The sequence below is a fragment of the Carlito syrichta genome, unplaced genomic scaffold (assembly GCF_000164805.1).
Source record: "Carlito syrichta isolate Samal-C Ts95f unplaced genomic scaffold, Tarsius_syrichta-2.0.1 Scaffold302945, whole genome shotgun sequence".
NCBI lineage: Eukaryota > Metazoa > Chordata > Mammalia > Primates > Tarsiidae > Carlito > Carlito syrichta.
The window spans coordinates 488050-505243 of NW_007247041.1; the positions used below are offsets into that span (position 1 = coordinate 488050).

At 35.2% G+C, this 17194-nt stretch overlaps 1 protein-coding gene across 2 annotated transcripts in view; it reads left to right on the forward strand.

Moving 5' to 3' along the window:
• The window catches only part of RNF13 (ring finger protein 13), a 140988-nt gene that overhangs the window by 53079 nt on the left and 70715 nt on the right, over positions 1-17194 (forward strand). The window lies entirely within an intron of this gene.

Genomic DNA, 17194 nt, shown 5'->3' on the forward strand with positions numbered 1-17194 from the left:
AGGAAGCAAGGGGGAAGGAGAGATGGGATGGGAAAGGGGGGGGGGAGAGAGAGAGAGAGAGAGAGAGAGACTGATATTTTTCTTTTGTTATAAGTTAACTCTGTCCCTGAATAAGGTTTGTCTCTCTGAAGTAGATGAATCTGGCATTTCAGATAGTGAAACAGAGTTTTTCCTAAGTCCTTCCTCACTATCACCAGTGTTGCTCCAGAGGCATGATTTTACAAGTCTGTTTTTTTTTCGGGGAGGGGGGGAGGGTTGTTAATAATGACTTTAACACGGAAATACAACTACTTTGGCAAAGTCTGAAGAAGAAAAAAAGTTGAAAACATTAGAGCCATGTAGTTAGGTTGTACCTTAAATTGTAGGAAATAATAATGGACAAGAGAATTTAAAAACAGGTAAACGTTGGCAAGAGAAAACGATCCCTTTTGTTTTTATAATAGGTCTGATATACCTTTACAATGATTGATATGCTAGAGGGTGAAGCCCAGATTATTTTGTTATTTATCCTATGTTGGATTAGGAATCCGTGTGCCTGGTCTGCTGGCAGTTCAAGAGGAGGGTGTGGGGCAGGTATGGTTCCTGAGGCTTTTTTCTTACCCCACCCTAGAGAGACTGAATTGAGAACTTGAAGAGTTTAAGTATTAAAAGTTTTAAAAGCATAATGTTATAACACAGGATTACAGTAGTTATTGCAAAAGTTACTTTTTTTTAGCCAAAGTGATAGTCCAGAGATTTTGAAAAGTACCAACAAACCTTGCTTTTTTGTAACAAAGACAGCAGGAGGGCTAACTGAATTTTGTCTCTTCCTCTCCCTCTCTGTTGTTTAAAGGAGAAAACTCTTTGGGAGATTGTTGACTAGACATACTCATACCATTTTTTGACATGCTTGAAACTTCTATTTTTGTTCTATACTTTCCTTTCTTTAAATAACCAGCCATTTTATTATAGAACAGAAAAGTACCATACAAGGTCCTTTCCTTATATAAAACTATTTATGTGTCCTTTATATTCTTTCTTACCCAAAACAATATCTTTATGTCAACAACTTTTTTTTTTTACATTTTTCCTTTGCTTTCTGGTTTCATTCTTTACCTTTTTAGATAACTTTTTACTTTTGTACTTTGAATTAGCCTTTAGTGACTTTTAATTAAGATAAGGCTATGTGATTCCAACATGGATGGCTAGGATCAAAAGACTGGCACCTGTGTTAATTAAGAAATCAATTTGGGTTCCAGTACCCTAATATTCACCTGGGGGTTGTTGGGGTGGTGATGAGCCAGTGCCAGGCACTTTAGCAGATTTCCAGGCCTCTATAAGTGGCCACCATTTGTGCGTCAAGTGTTCTCTCCTCTCTTCAGAAGAGAGTGCACCTGCTTCCCAATGGCTTTCTGGCCTGCACAGCAGACAAGGTCCAGGAGGGTTAGGCCTCTTTGAGGACAACTATGCTTTCAGTGCCCCGACGAGGTCTATTTTTTTGATTGACCTTGGCACAGAGCTGCACTGAGGCCTATATAAAACAAGTGTTGATGTTACTTTTACTGGATTACCTCAGAGCTGAGTGACGTATAGTGTCTTGCATATGTCTCACAGAATAGGACCTGGCATATTATTTCATGTACTTTCCCTAGTTTGAACTTAGATGATTGTTATTCAGTAGGAAAGACTGCCCTTATTCCTACTGTGCATGAATTTTCTCTGCAATTTTCTTTACATAGAAGAAATGACACTTCTATAATAAACTTACTAAAGGAATAAAATAATGAATATAAAGGGGTTTGAAAATGTGAGGACTTTTAAAATGATAGGTGTTGTTACTACTGTATATTAATTCCAAATCTACACTCTCAATTGTCTTTAAGCTGGAAATAAATTTGAACTTGAAGTTAAATGTAGTAGATATTCTGCTTCTAAGAGTTATGTAGTTTGAATTTAAACCATTAAAAGATTTGATCCAGAACTAAGCTAAAATAATTACAGATGCTTCAGTTAAAATGAAATATTATTGTAATGTTTAATTAATTTTTTACTGCTAAGAAATTAAAAAATAGACGAATTCTGTTGATTCCAAGGTTTGGTGCACTGTTATACTACTTTATTTCTGACTCAGTACAGTCTTTGGTAACTTTGTTGTTATAACTTTCTTCATTAGGTGGGGATAGGAGATGATTTACTTTGTAAGTTAGGGAAATACTGTCAGTGAATATTTACTTTTGAGGATGAGTAGGGGAGGCTTGTTAGCTCTCCTGTCCCTGCAGGAGATCCTCAGGATGCTTTGAGTACTTCTAATGGGGTTTTATGACTTCATCATTACTCCAGCTTGTACGGTCTTGCTCAGGCTTATCTCAAACTCCTGGGCTCAAGCGATCTCCCGAGGAAGCGATCTCAGGAGGAATGATTTATTTCCTTGTTTCTTATGTAGCTCATTAGGACTGAGTGTGAGGAAAGCTTACTTCAGCACCATTAATAATGCTACAGTTCATAGTAGTTGTAAGATTATTTTTTGGCATGCCTCTTATCCAAAGTGACATTCCAAATTATCTCAGACTCTAGTTTTCCTTTGAGAAAGGAATCCTTTCCATTGTAGATACTGAGAGAAAAGAAGCAAGGAATAAAAATTTGTCAAGATATCTCACATGATTAATGGTAGTGGGTATTTCAGGATTTATTTTTTTTTTGCACCTCTTTAGGTTTTTTTTTTTTAAAGATGAATTTTGTACTGTAATTAAAGAAACCTATGCCTTTCTTATTTCTCCCTTAAAAGTAAAATGGTAACGTGGAATTTGTGTGCTATAATAAAGGAAATGACTGATTTTCTTCATACAAACCATCCCAAATGATTTGTGATTCAAAGATACCCATGAAGGCAGCAGAAATGCAATTAACAATTCTTGGAGGGTAGGGGATTGCTTTCTAAATAAAGAGAGCAGTGTTTTAATTTTTTGTCTTCTGTTGAGAGAAGCACATAAGAACCTTTTATTCTATCTTGCCCTGAAGAGGTACAGCAAAACCCATTCTCAGAATCAGTATTTGGATATATGGAATATCTGGAAAGCCAATAATAGGAACTATTGATTACATGTCAGCAACTTATTCGGAAGATAATCACACGCACACTGACAAAAACTACAACTCTTTAAAGGAAAAGCAAAACACTGCTATTTTGTTTGTGTTTATACAATGCTGCTGTTCTTTATTGTGACAACATATAATTGTTTGGAAGTGCTAGTTTTTGGTGAGCATTTGAGGTTAAAAAACACTGTTGGCTCTTGGATAAATAAATTAATTAGAAAAGTGACTTTGAAGCGTTCTAAGGGAGAGATTTCTCAGAAGGCTTGAATTGGCATTCCAGTGGGAAATATGATGTTTTTAAAAATCTATAAAAATACTTAGTTATTGAAAGAACATTAAAACAATCACTTAGAATTTTCAGAGCTACATTGCTTTCATTGTTTGTAACTGAATAAGGATTAATTATTTAAAAATCTGTCCATTGCCAAGATATTTCTAATAGGTGTTGATAATGGTAAGTAACAATTTCTTTGAGTAGTCAATTTACTGTATTTCAACTGGACTTTAGGGAAGATTGGTAAACAGAAATGGTGCAATGTATGTACCTTATTCAGCAATGTGTGCTTAATTTTATTACCATCTTAAGAACCAGTGATTTTTTTTTTTAAATGCAGCTACAAAGCCATCTAGACCAGTTATTCAGAAAGTTGAATCTTATAAATTATTCTCTTCTTCCTGCTTTTTTCTTTAAATGGAGGTGTATTTGAATTGTAGATGATAAGGAATATGTTGATATTCTTCAGGGTTATTTTCTGCCACAGTGTGGCTTTTACAAAATTTAACTGGGACACAAACCCTTACTTTACCTGACTTCCTCCTCTTTCTGAAGTCTCATCTGTACCTTGCCCCTTCTCCCACCTTAGAAGAATTTACAAGTTCCCATATGTGATGAACTATCTCTCCCACTCTGTCTTGGTTTCTGTCATGTCCTCCCTTTACACGTCTGTCTGGCCAGTCTGACTTTATGTTAGATCTGAGATGAAGAACCTTCTGTTTGAAACCTTTTCTGATTTTCTCCAAGGTAGGATTGATTACATATTTTATATAGTATAATCACATATCAGTCTCTATAAGCTCTGTGAGAGAAAAGGTCATGTTTTAGATTCTGTAGTTCTGGTGCCTGATATATTGTATGGCACTCAGTAGATGATTAATAAATATTTGCAGAGTGAATTTTTTTTTTTTTTGAGTTGGAGTCTCACTCTGTTGCCCAGGGTGGAGTGCAGTGGCACATTCATGGCCGGCTCATAGCCACTGCAGCCTCGACCTGCTGGACTCAGGTGATCCTTCCACCTCAGTCTTCCAAGTAGCGGAAACTAGCCTGGCTAATTTTTAAATTTTTTGTAGAGATGAGGTCTCGCCAAGTTGCCCATGCTGGTCTCAAACCCCTAAGCTCAGGTCATCCTCTCATCTCAGCCTCCCGAAGTGCTGGGATTATAGGCTTGAGCCACTGTGCCGGGCCAGAATGATTATTTTTAAAAACCTTAGGGGCTTATAATAAAATTTAAATAGATTAGGGAATAAACCAGTGTCACTGGAACCTTTCATTGACTTCATGTTCATTTCCTTTAATGCTTTTAGAAGGATTTCTAAATCTAGATATTCATATTCATTTATCCCACAGATGTTTTTCTTTAGGTTTAAATGTTTTATGAGAATTTTAAAAAATTACTGTAAACATTTTTAGGATTATTTAGATGACTGCATCATAGTAAAGCATTTTTTAGTGAGATTTTGTTGTCTGACAAAATAGTTCTTCAGTTTTACTTTCTAGTTTTCCCTTTCATTACCCCCTTTCATGCCTCCAGGCAAACACATTCCTTGGTTTCCCAGGAGACTCTGCACTTCTAATCAGTAGTAGTAAGCAAGTAGGTATGACCTTCAGTAGAAATTAAACTGTTATCAGATTATCTGAAGGGCACTTAATATCATTATTTACTTTTTCCTACTATTTTCTATATTCTCACAAAGTAATTTATAACTTTTATTATTAATCTACTTCATAATCATGTTTAAAAGATCTCACTAAAGGACATCTTCAAGGATACTTGATAGATGGAAACAGTTATAACCATATATGATTCAAATAGCTTTGTGCTACTAGTTTATTTATTCATTTGTTTCTTTCTTCTACTCTTTAATTGATAAATATCCTTGCATGTTAATTATTAGGTTATGTTATACACAAATGTATTCAATATTAAAATAACAAAGCAAAATCCCCTTCTTTTACCAGGAAGTAATATTTGGTGAAAGAAAACAGCTGAAAAAATATTAAATTAAAAATCGACTTTAACCTAATGAAGCAGTGTCAGAATTCTAGACCATATACTTTTCATGACACTTACTGCTTTATTTTGAACCCAACCAATAAAATGTATTAAAATCAAGATCATCTAATTACTCAGATACATTGTAAATGAGGAATGTCTGGGAAGGGACGAAAGATGGGATCTAAAGAAAGAGGAAAAGGTGGACTATAGTTATATCACTGAGTTATTAATGAGAGTAAAAATGTCTTAAGAGCCCAGTGCTCTCTTCTGAGGTGTAGCTCTCTCTAACATGGCCTACAGCGATCCTAAGATAATGGGCAGGAAAGAATATTGTTGGGATGGGATGTGCTGTTGGCAGAATTACTGCCACAGTCTGGATCTTATTTCAACAATTGATTATTCCTCAATCTAAAGTTCCCAGGAATTTTTATCTAGTAGGTAAAATTATCAGGATTTACATTCATATCTGAATCCTCTCCTTTTGATTCATTCTCATCTACACGGCTTTGATCACTTGAGAAAGAAATCCTACTTCTTAATTAAAATCTTCCTTCTTAAGTAAGATTCTTCTTACTTCTGACTGAAAAATAAGATCATAGTTAGGTTTTGAGAAGAATCTCTAAGTCTCCCATTAATTTCTTTACTTTATTTTCTTCCCTTGTAGAGAAAATATTTTCTCTATTAGACATCTAGGTGGAGAGAATGGGTTATTGTGTCCAGGCTGATGACTGAGTTATTGTTGCTTTGTGTTGGCAATTCTGAAAGAAAAGAAAATCAGTTCTCCAGAGAATTTTTTCAGTTGGCATTTAGAAAGATTTAGAGGCAGGGTCACAGTATGTGTTCTGCAGGGAATCCTCAGAGACTCACATAAATGTAGATTGGACATTAAGGTGAAGCACCTCTTATCTCATATTGCCCAGTACTCAGTACTCATATTGAGTACATATACTCAATGTACAGCTACATAGTTAGAAGAGACCAGGCTCCAGAATCACCCAGTATGTTTATTATGCTTTTTTGCTGTTATTTTAACTTTTTACCTTTTTATGTTTCAAAACAGCACACACAGTGGAAGTTTCTATAATGCATATATGCACAACTTAAATAATGATAAAATGAATATCTGTGTGTTCACTACTTAGCTTAAGAGAGACCTGTTACTTTCTAATATATTGTTTTAGTCAGACATCTTTAAAGACATCGTTATCAGGTAATTCTTTATCTTTTAGCTTCTATTCCATCTACAGACTATGTTAAACTAGTATCAATATCTGATCTTCATAATGAGGGAGCTTTCTATTTAGACTATTTCTGTATTGACTTCAAATGTTTAAAATAAAGTGATATTAAGTGTACCATAAAGTGATTGCTTATTAAGGTTACTAATTTTACATCTTGTGTTTGAAAAAGCTTGCTATGGGAAAGATTCTTGCTATGGGAAAATCTAGCAGTACTGTGTATTTTCTGTGTCTTTACTGTGGATTCTTTCTTTTTGCTCTATAATACTATTTTCTTTTTCTCTAGCTTGATCCTAAATTAAAAAACCCATGGGTGTGTCTTTTCTGACTTCAGCTTCTTGGGAGTAGAGATTATATTTTATGCAATTCTGAGTACTGAGCTATTAGTACAGTGCCTAGAATACCAGAAACAGTGAACAGGCAATGTAGGAGGAGTATACTCAGAGATCAGTCGCTGGGTGGCGCTGAGCCTCAGACTTCTCATTGTAACTGCTCCATCAAGTTATTTTTCACATGTCTTTACTTGAGAAATTCCTAATAGGCTGATGCAAATATAGAGTTATCCTTTTGTTGCACAAAAAGTTCTTTGAAAAGCTTTATTTTCAGTGGTGGATGGGGTTGAAATAGAGTCTCTGCTTTATTAGGATGAAAAAATAAGATTTGATTGGAGCATGAATTCGTTATGATCAGATCCTTTATTTTAATATGCACTGTAACACACATAGGTAACTAGAGAATATTTTAAGAAAACCCCTTTTAGACGTAAATTGCAATTCTGACCATGTTTAGGCAGCTTTTAACTAGTGTAGTTCAATTTAACTGGTGTAGTTCATTACAAAGTAAAGAATATATATATATTTTGTTTTTCTACTTCAGACTTTATAACAGGCATCAGAAATAACTGCACTTAAAGGTTATTCTGGTTTTCTTAATGCTACTGAGAAAAAAGATTATTGTAATTTTTAAAATTAAGTTTATTTTATTCACTTCATTATTTTTATTACTATCATGTGATGTGACCACTAATCAAATAGCCATATCAAACACCTATAATCGAATAACGTTTATTTTTGTGATGGGATGTTGCAGATTATGATTGTTGCAGTATGTGAAAAGACATCAATCTCTTTCTGATTTCCAGCAATCTATAGAACATTAAGAACTATCTGTATGAGTGGGTTTTAAGCTTTTTTGACTGCAACCCACAGTAAAAAATTTGTTTTTAATTGTGCCCTACAATGCACAGACCTACAGTAAAGTTTCATGAGGCAGTATACTTATACTACCTATACTGTAATAGTTTGGTATATGAAGTTTCTTTTTATTAAAACAATGAAATTAACTTGGGTTCACTGAATGACTTTACTGCCTACTAATGGGTCACATGACAGAGTCTGAAAAATGCTGATTTAGGCCATTCTTTTCTTTTTTTTTTTTTTTTTTGAGTTGGAGTCTCACTCTGTCACCCAGACTGGAGTACAGTGGCTACTCCCGGCCACCGCAGCCTCGCCTGCTGGGCTCCGGCGATCCTTCCGCCTCAGCCTTCCAAGTAGCTGGAACTACAGGCGCGCACTACCACGCCTGGCTAATTTTTTGATTTTATTGTAGAGATGAGGTTTCGCCAAGTTGCCCAGGCGGATCTCGAACCCGCGGGCTCAGGCAATCCACTCACCTCAGCCTCCCAAAGCACGGGATTACAGGCTGAGCCACCGAGCCCGGCTCATTCTTTTCTTTGTAGCAGTGAAAACTGGTAGAGATGCTAGGAGTATACTTCTGTCTAAGCAGTCTAAGCGGTTCTAAATTCAAAAATTGCTTTTTATGTGTAATTTTGATATTGAATTGTATCTTCCAGTGTTTAAAAATTGCTTGCTTATATACCACAGCTTGATTTTAAAATCATTGGAACCTAACATAAGATCTTTAATTTTTTAAGTTCCAAGCATTTTGGCATCTGTTTTCTGGTATAATATACTTGAAACAAATAAATAGGGGTTTTTATACCTCACAGACGATTTTATCAGTCCTACCAAAAATATTTTCTAATGAAAAAAATAGATTCAACTTATCTTTAAATTTAAGTGAACTTGCACAGTGGTATTATGCCACTTAGCAAAAGGTCAACTCTCTCAGAACATAACCTCAGGTAAAAGAAGGAAACATGCCTTTGTGCTACCATTATAAATGTCACAAAACTTCAGCATTAAGGCCATGTACTTTTCCTGATAGTTTTTTTCTCAGAATTCTTATTTACTGATTTTTAAAAAAAAAATAGGATTCTTATCAGGTTTAGTTGTTTTTCTACTACAGAAAAGAATATAAGGGTGAAAGGAGGCTGGAATGACTGTCGGTAGTCTACTAATATAAACATGGAGAGAAAGAGGAAGTAACATTTGACACTTACCAATAAGGAGAAAACCCATCTATACTGTGTTGAAGCATGTTCTTGATGATTCCTAGTAACTGGAAAAGGTTAGATCACATTTGGTGCCCTTTACTTGAGAAAGTGGGGAAAAGACAACATATATTAGGAAAATTTCTATTCACAACGACTAAAGTAAAACTTTTTGTGTGCTTTTTTTGAGGGAGAGGGGGAAACTAAGTAACAAATGGGAGGAAATTTCATTTTTGTGGCTTATATACAGTATTATTGGATAGGACCAGAAAAACAGTTCATCTTAGTTGCAGTGTTTAGTTTTAACAACTATGTATACGAGAGATATTCTTCCCAGATCTGAGTTATATACAAAAAAATAAGATTTTTCCTTTTCCTTTCCTTCTGGCACTGAAAATATTCTACATGTTATTTTACCAGATCTCTGTTTTTCATGGTTAATTTTCTAGTAACTTTTGTAGTAAAAAGCAATACTCTAAAATGTAAATTTTCACAAGTTTGGTTTACTAGTATTGTGCTTTCTAATTATCTTTTTTTTTTTTTTTTTTTGAGTTGGAGTCTCACTCTGTCACCCAGACTGGAGTGCAGTGGCCGCTCCCGGCCACCGCAGCCTCGACCTGCTGGGCTCTGGCGATCCTTCTGCCTCAGCCTTCCTAGTAGCTGGAATTACAGGCATGCGTTACCATGCCTGGCTGATTTTTTTGATTTATTGTAGAGATGAGGTCTCGCTGCCCAGGCGGGTCTCGAACCCGTGGGCTCAGGCAATCCACTTACCTCAGCCTTCCAAAGGCGGGGGATTACAGGCTGAGCCACCAAGCTTGGCTTCTAATTATCTTTACTAAGTGCAATATGTAATTTTGTTGTTCTTATCTTTTTGAGAGCATGGTGAAATTAGTCCATATTTATATCATTAATAAACCATAGTAGTTGAAAATTAATATATTTGATTTTATAAAGCTAGCCTAATGAAAATGTATCAGGTTGTCACAGGACCTGGCTGGATATTAATGGAATAATGCCCTCAAGACAAAAGGTTATGGTTTATAACCATAAAATCATCTTTCATATATAAAGATGAAAACCTAGGTATCCTGCTGAAGTTAATCCATTGTTAGTACCTCCCAAGTGTTTTTTTCTTAAAACTGTTTTAAAATAAGTCCCATATTTTGTCTTATTTTTTTCTCTCTCCCCTATTGCAGCATTCTCCTACATGTAATTACTGCAATTAGGAAATTTAAAATATTTAATATCTCCAAAATAGTCCTTATAACTTTTGTTTTTAACCATTTCAGAATCCAATCATGGATCACACAGTGAATTTAATTTTCATTTTGCCTTTAATCTGCAATAGCTCTTGGTCCTTTTTCTCCCACCTTTTCTGCTTCTGTGTTTCAATTTAATAATGTTTGTGTTTCGATTTTATAATTTGAAATTCACTGATTATTTCTTCTGCAGTGTCTAATCTCCTTTTAAACCTATCTAGTAAACTTTTCGTATTGTATATTTTTTTCTCTAGAAATTTCATTTGGATCTTGGAAAATTGTGTGTGTGTGTATATCTTCCATTATGTTTATATTTTCCTTCAAATCCTTGATAATTTGGCCAGGTGCAGTGGCTCACACCTGTAATCCTAGCAGTTTGGGAGACCAAGGTGGGAGGATCACATGAAGTCAGGAGTTCAGGTCCAACCTGGGCAACATAGTGAGATCTTGTCTCTACAAAAAATTAAAAGGTTAGCTGGGCACAGTTGCACGTGCCAGTAGTCCTAGCTACTTGAGAAGTAGAGGCAGGAGGATTGCTTGAGCCCAGGAGTTCAAGGTTACAGTGAACTGTGATCATACCATTGCACCCCAGCATGGGTGACAGTGAGATCTTGTCTAAAAAAAAAACCACCTTAAATATAATTTATAATTTCATGTATATTTGTATGACATATAATAATGAATTATAATTTATAATAACTGTTTTACAATCTTTGCTAGTTTCATATTCATGTCTTTTTTGGGTCTCTTTCTGCTGACTGAGTTTTCTTCTGATTATGGGAAACATTTTCTTGCTTCTTTACATGTCTAGTAATTTTTTATTGGTCTTACAGATGAGCTTGGTTCTTTTGAAGCTTGTTTTTAAAATTGTTATGTTGGTCAAGAGTAGCCTTTGCTCTAGGACTACTACTTTAGCTCTATGAACAAGGTGTGACATTTCTAATCTGTTCTCTGAATGCTCTGGCTAGTAAGGAAGTCTCTTCTCACTAGTTGGTCAGAACTTGAACTTCTCCCAACCTTGTTTGAACTCTAGAAATTGAAAATCGTAAGGTCCCCAATAATAGTTCTTTTCCCTTGGGAGATTGTTTGTCCCAGGTTATAGAGTCTCACTATATGCATGCACAGTTTTTGTATTTAGCCAAAGACCCAGGGAGACCCCATGCACATTTCTGAAGTAATTTCTCTGCATAACTTTCTTTTTTGTAGTATTCTAACCTGCAAATTGAAATTTGAGCCTTGAATTCAGATCTTTGTGTTGACAACTCAGTGAGATGGCTGTGCTCTACATTGCTATGCTGGACTATGATCTTAATTACTCTAGTTTTATGGAGTAGGTTTGAAGTTGGGAAGTGTGAGTATTCTCTCTTTTTTTTTCAAGTTTTTTTTTGTCTATTTTGGGCCTCTTGCATTTCCATATGAGTTTTTGTATCAACTTTTTATTTCTGGAAAAAATAAGATAGTTGAAATTGCAGATCAATGTAGGGAATATTACCATCTTAACAATGTTAAGTCTTCTAATTTATGAACATGAAATGTCTTTCTATTTATATGGATCTTTAACTTTTTACAATGTTTGATAATTTTTAGTCGTCAAGACTTGAACTTCTTTTGTTAAATTTATTCCTCGGTATTTTATTCTTTTTGCTGCTCCTATATATGAGTTTTTTCCTTATTAATTTTATTTTGAATTTTTTATTGCTAGTATATAAAATAACAATGAATTTTTGTATATTGATCTTATATCCTGCCATATTGCTAAACTGGTTTATTTGTTTTAGTATTTTATTTGTAGATTCTTTGAGAGTGTGTGTATAATTTGTACATAAGGATAGTTTTGCTTTTTCCTTTCCAGTCTGGATGCCTTTTATTTCATTTTCTTGCCTAATTTTCCTGGCTAGAAGCTCCTATATATGACACTGAATAAAAGTATTGAGAGTGGACTTCTTGCCTTTCTTTTCTAGAAATTATTCAGTCTTTTACTCTGAAGTGTGATGTTAGCTGTGAGTTTTTGTAGATGCTATTGTTTCCTTCTATTTCTCTTTGTTGAGTGCTTTTATCATGAAGGAATATGGTTTTTGTCACATGCAGTGTTAGCTGCATCCCATGTTTTGTTTTTATTTGTCTTAAAGTTATTTTAAAATTTCCTTTTTGATATAATTTTTTGACCTATTGGACTTTTTAAAAGGGTGTTATTTATGAATTTTCCAAATTTCCTTCTGATATTGATTTTTCATTTCATTCTATTCCATTGTGGTTGGAGAATATACTCTATATAATTTCAGTATTTTTAAAGTTACCAAGGGTTGATTTATGGTCAAATGTGGTCTATCCTGGAGAATATGCACTTGAGAAGAATATTTATTCTGCTGTTTTTGGGTGGAATGTTCTATAGATATCAGCCTGTTAGGTCTAGATAATTTTTGCTGTTGCTTAAGTGTTCTGTTTCCTTATTGATTTTCTAACTAGTTGTTCCATTTGTTATTGAGAACAGGGCATTGCGTTTTCACCTATTATTACTGAATTATAAGTTTTTCTCTTTAATTCTCTCAGCTTCTGCTTCATGTATTTTGGAACTCTGTAATTAGGGGTGTGTGTGTATGTGTATATGTGTACCTTCCTGATGGACATTATAAAATATCATTCTTTTGTCTTATTAACAATTTTTGTCTTAAAGTCCAGTTTTACACTGTTTGCATGATGTAACTTTTTCTTTTCTTTTACTTCCAAACTATTTATGTCTTTGAATTGTGTGAAGTGAGTCTCTTGTAGACAACATATAGATATATCATGCTTTTAAAATTTATTCTGGGCCGGGCACAGTGGCTCACACCTGTAATCACAGCACTTTGGGAGGCGGAGGCAAGAGAATTGCCTGAGCCCACAGGTTCGAGACCAGCCTGGGCAACTTGGTGAGACCTCATCTCTACAGTAAATAAAAAAAATTAGTTGGTTGTGGTGGCACACACCTGTAGTTCCTGCTACTTGGAAGGCCTAGGTGGAAGGATCACCTGAACCCAGCAGGTCGAGGCTACAGTGGCCGTGAGTGTGCCACTGCACTCTAGCCTGGGCAACAGAGTAAGACTCTGATTCAAAAAATAAAATAAAACAAAATAAAATTCATTCTGGCAACTTCTGGCTTTTGATTGGGATGTTAAATATCTATTGATATTTAATATAATTACTTACAAGGTAATATTTACATCTGCCACTTTGTTACACGTTTTCCACATGTCTTATATCTTTTCTTATTTATGTTTTCCCCATTTCCTACCCTTTTTGTTAAATAGGTACTTTCTAGCATACCACTTTAATTTCCTTATCTTTTTAAACTATATAGTTTTGAACAATTTTTGTAGTGGTTGCCCTGGGTATTCCAATTAACATCTTTTTTTTTTCTTTTTTCTTTTTTTGAGTTGGAGTCTCACTCTGTCGCCCAGGCTGGAGTGCCTTGGCACACTCATGGCCACTCCAATGTCAACCTGCTGAGCTCCAGCGATCCTTCTCCCTCGACCTTTCAAGTAGCCGGAACCACAGGAGTATGCTACCATGCCTGGCTGATTTTTAATTTTTATTGTAGAGATGAGGTCTTGCCAAGTTACCCTGGCTGGTCTCGAACCCATGAGCTCAGGCAATCCACTCACCTCGACCTCCCAAAGTACTGGGATTACAGATGTGGGGTACAATTCAGGGTTAGGTATACAAATTTTCATTATGCAGGTACTCTTGTTGACGAGGTGTGTCCCCCCCTTCCCCTAGCAGATTCCCACTACTGCCAATCCCGCCTCCCTGCCCTCCTCCTGGCAGTTTCCTGCTACTGCCAATCCTTTTCTTATAGTATTATGATAATTCTTCAAGGTCTGCTTATGAGTGAGAACATGTGATAGTCAGTTCTTTGTTTCTGTGAAAAACCACTCAGCATTATAGACTCTAAGTCCATCCAGGTTTCTGTGATATTCATGATTTTGTTCTTCTTTATGGCTGTGTAATATTCCATCGTGTATATGTGAAACAAAGTGGTTAGGTTTGATACTAATTCAATTTAAATAGTACATAAAAACTTTATTCCAATATACTTTTATTCCCTTTCCCCTTTTTTGCACTATTGTATACTGTTGTCATAGAAATTGCATCTTTTAAGCCCATCAGCACATAATTATCGTTTTATGCAGTTGTCTTTTAAGACAGTTAGGAGAAGAAAATAATTACTAATAAAAATATCTTTATACTATTTTCATAATACTCAAGTTATTGTCTACTTTCCATTCATTTCAGTCTAAAGGGCTCCCTTTAATAATACTTCTAGGACTAGTGACTACCTCAGTTTTTGTTTATCTGGTAATGTCTTAATTTCATCTTTGTTTTTGAAGGAGAATGTAAGTGGATATAGAATTCTAAACTCAATCGTTTCTTCAGGTAGTCTTTTTGCAGATTCATCTAAGTAGATGATTATGTCAACTCGCAAATAAAGATTGTCTTACTTTTCATTACTGTGTTCATATGCACATTCACTTGCACACACTTGCTCTTCACTCCCTTTGGTCCTCCCCACTCCCACACACCCATTGCATTGGCTAAGTGCTTCAGTACAGTGTTAGACAGAAGTGGTAAGAGTAAATCTTTATTTTGTGCTGTTGTTAAGGAGAAAGCATCCAGTCTCTTCCCAGCAAACAGTGTTAACTATAGGATTTTTGTAGATCATACTATAAACAGAAAATATTTTAAAATATCAGTTTCAAATCTGAACCCCTTGAACAGGAAAGCAGATTGGGAGCAAAAATAAAATAAAAAATAAAATAAGGATGCTTTAAAGTCATTGGAGGTGTCATATGACTAAAGTCATAGTTCAAGGAAATTTAGTCATTCTCTTCCTAGTGACTTAGCACTCAAAATACATTTTGAGAGATATGTATGTGCATATTTTTATCTAAACTAGAGTAGATTAATTTCCTCAGTATTTATTGCTTTTTCTCTACTTCTAGACATACTACTTTTTTGGGTAATTTTTTTATGACATAATTTTATTTAGTAAAAAAAGTAGTAAGTCTAGAAGTAGACTTACTCTAAATCACAAATTTTGTTATTTTTATTTTTTTATTTCCTCTAAATCACAAATATTTTTATTCTTTATGAAATACTCCCAATTTGACATATGTCAGTATATTCTCTTTCTGCTCCCCAGTTAAAATAAATGACCTTTTTATACTTATAATAAAAATGTTGAAATAATGAACTAAATTATATCGTTACAATTAGAGGAGAGTATATTTAAAACAGCTACCATTTTGAATCAAACATCTTTCACCCATTATCTGATGACAGGTGTTCTCAGAAACATAGGAGAGGCACGTTTGGTGTTGATGGAATAGTCTGTCTGAAGTAGTCCTGCTTTTGAGCTTACCTTTTTACTGTTGTTCAAACATTACATATTTGCTTCATGCAAGAGAAAAACAGCACCATAATTTAGGTAAAAGTTTTAGAACTTAAAATGTAGATTTGCATTTCAGATAATGTTCTTTGTTCTAAGTGTGTCTCATTTTACACGAATACCCAGACTTTCGTGTCATACAATGACTGGGTTCTTTTCAAGGAAAGTCTCTGTTTCATTTTGCATTCTTGTAAGTGTATACATATATTCTCAAGTCTGCTTATTTGTAGTGTCCTTTCTCAGAGGAACAACGAAGTACACTTAATGCCTCAGTTCACGTGTAGATGTTAGAGGGGATTAAAGACCACAGGAAATGCAAGAATGTGATTGGACTATGTTTTATTAGAAGTTTGTTTATTTGTTTTCAACATAAGGTAGCTAGATTTATCTCAAATATTTATTGAATGAATAAATAATTTGCTGAAAATCTTTTCATTTTTGTCTTTAGTACTGACCTGTGTGTTCTACCTAACTAAGAATCCTTGCTACCCCTCATGTTTGGTATGTTCAAAGTCAGTCTGTGCTGCTTTCCTGTCAAAACAAACTGTTTCTCAGCTGTCCCATTTTTGGTCAAAGGTGTTCTCCAAGTTCCCTTAGTTCAAAAATTGATATGAAGAGGAATAAAAGACAGTATTCCTTCATATTATTGCTTCCAAAAAATAGGCTACCAGCTTCCAACTCTTCAGTCTCTCTTCTCCAGTTCAATCTAGCTGTTTCCAAATTGTTCTAAAACATTGCTTTAGCCATGAAAACCCCTTCTTCAGCTACCTACTGTGAGCTCTTAACAGAAGAAACCCCAAGTCTACTCTTCTGAAGGGCTTTCCAGGTCCTGCACCGTCTTTCTCTTTTTTTCCTAGCTTCTTACCTCTGACTCTCCAACAGCAACAATAAAAACTGATAGCAACGATAATAAATGTAACTAAAATGTCTAGTATCTGCGAGGCACCATCTAATCACTGCTCTTTATGTGCTATACATATATTAAATTATTTAATACTAGCCGGGCATGGTAGCTCGCACCTGAAGTTCCAGCTACTTGGAAGACAGAGGTGGAAGGATCACTTGAGCCCAGCAGGTCGAGGCTATGGTGGCTGTGAGCGTGCCACTGCACTTCAGCCTGGGCAACAGAATGAGACACCAGTTCAAAAAAAAAAAAATTATTTAATCCTCAGAATAATCATCTAAGTCGGGTATATTATCATATTAATTTTATGGACATTAAATTGCTAGCCTAATTATATATATACCTTGTACATGACAGAAGCAGGATTTTGTTTTTGTTTTTTTTTTTGAGTTTGAGTCTCACTCTGTCGCCCAGACTGGAGTGCAGTGGCCACTTCCGGCCACCGCAGCCTTGACCTGCTGGGCTCCGGTGATCCTTCCACCTCAGCCTTCTGAGTTGCCGGAATTACAGGTACGCGCTATCACGCCTGGCTAATTTTTTGATTTTATTGTAGAGATGAGGTCTCGCCTGCCAGACGGGTCTCGAACCCGCGGGCTTAGGCAATCCACTCATCTCAGCCTCCCAAAGG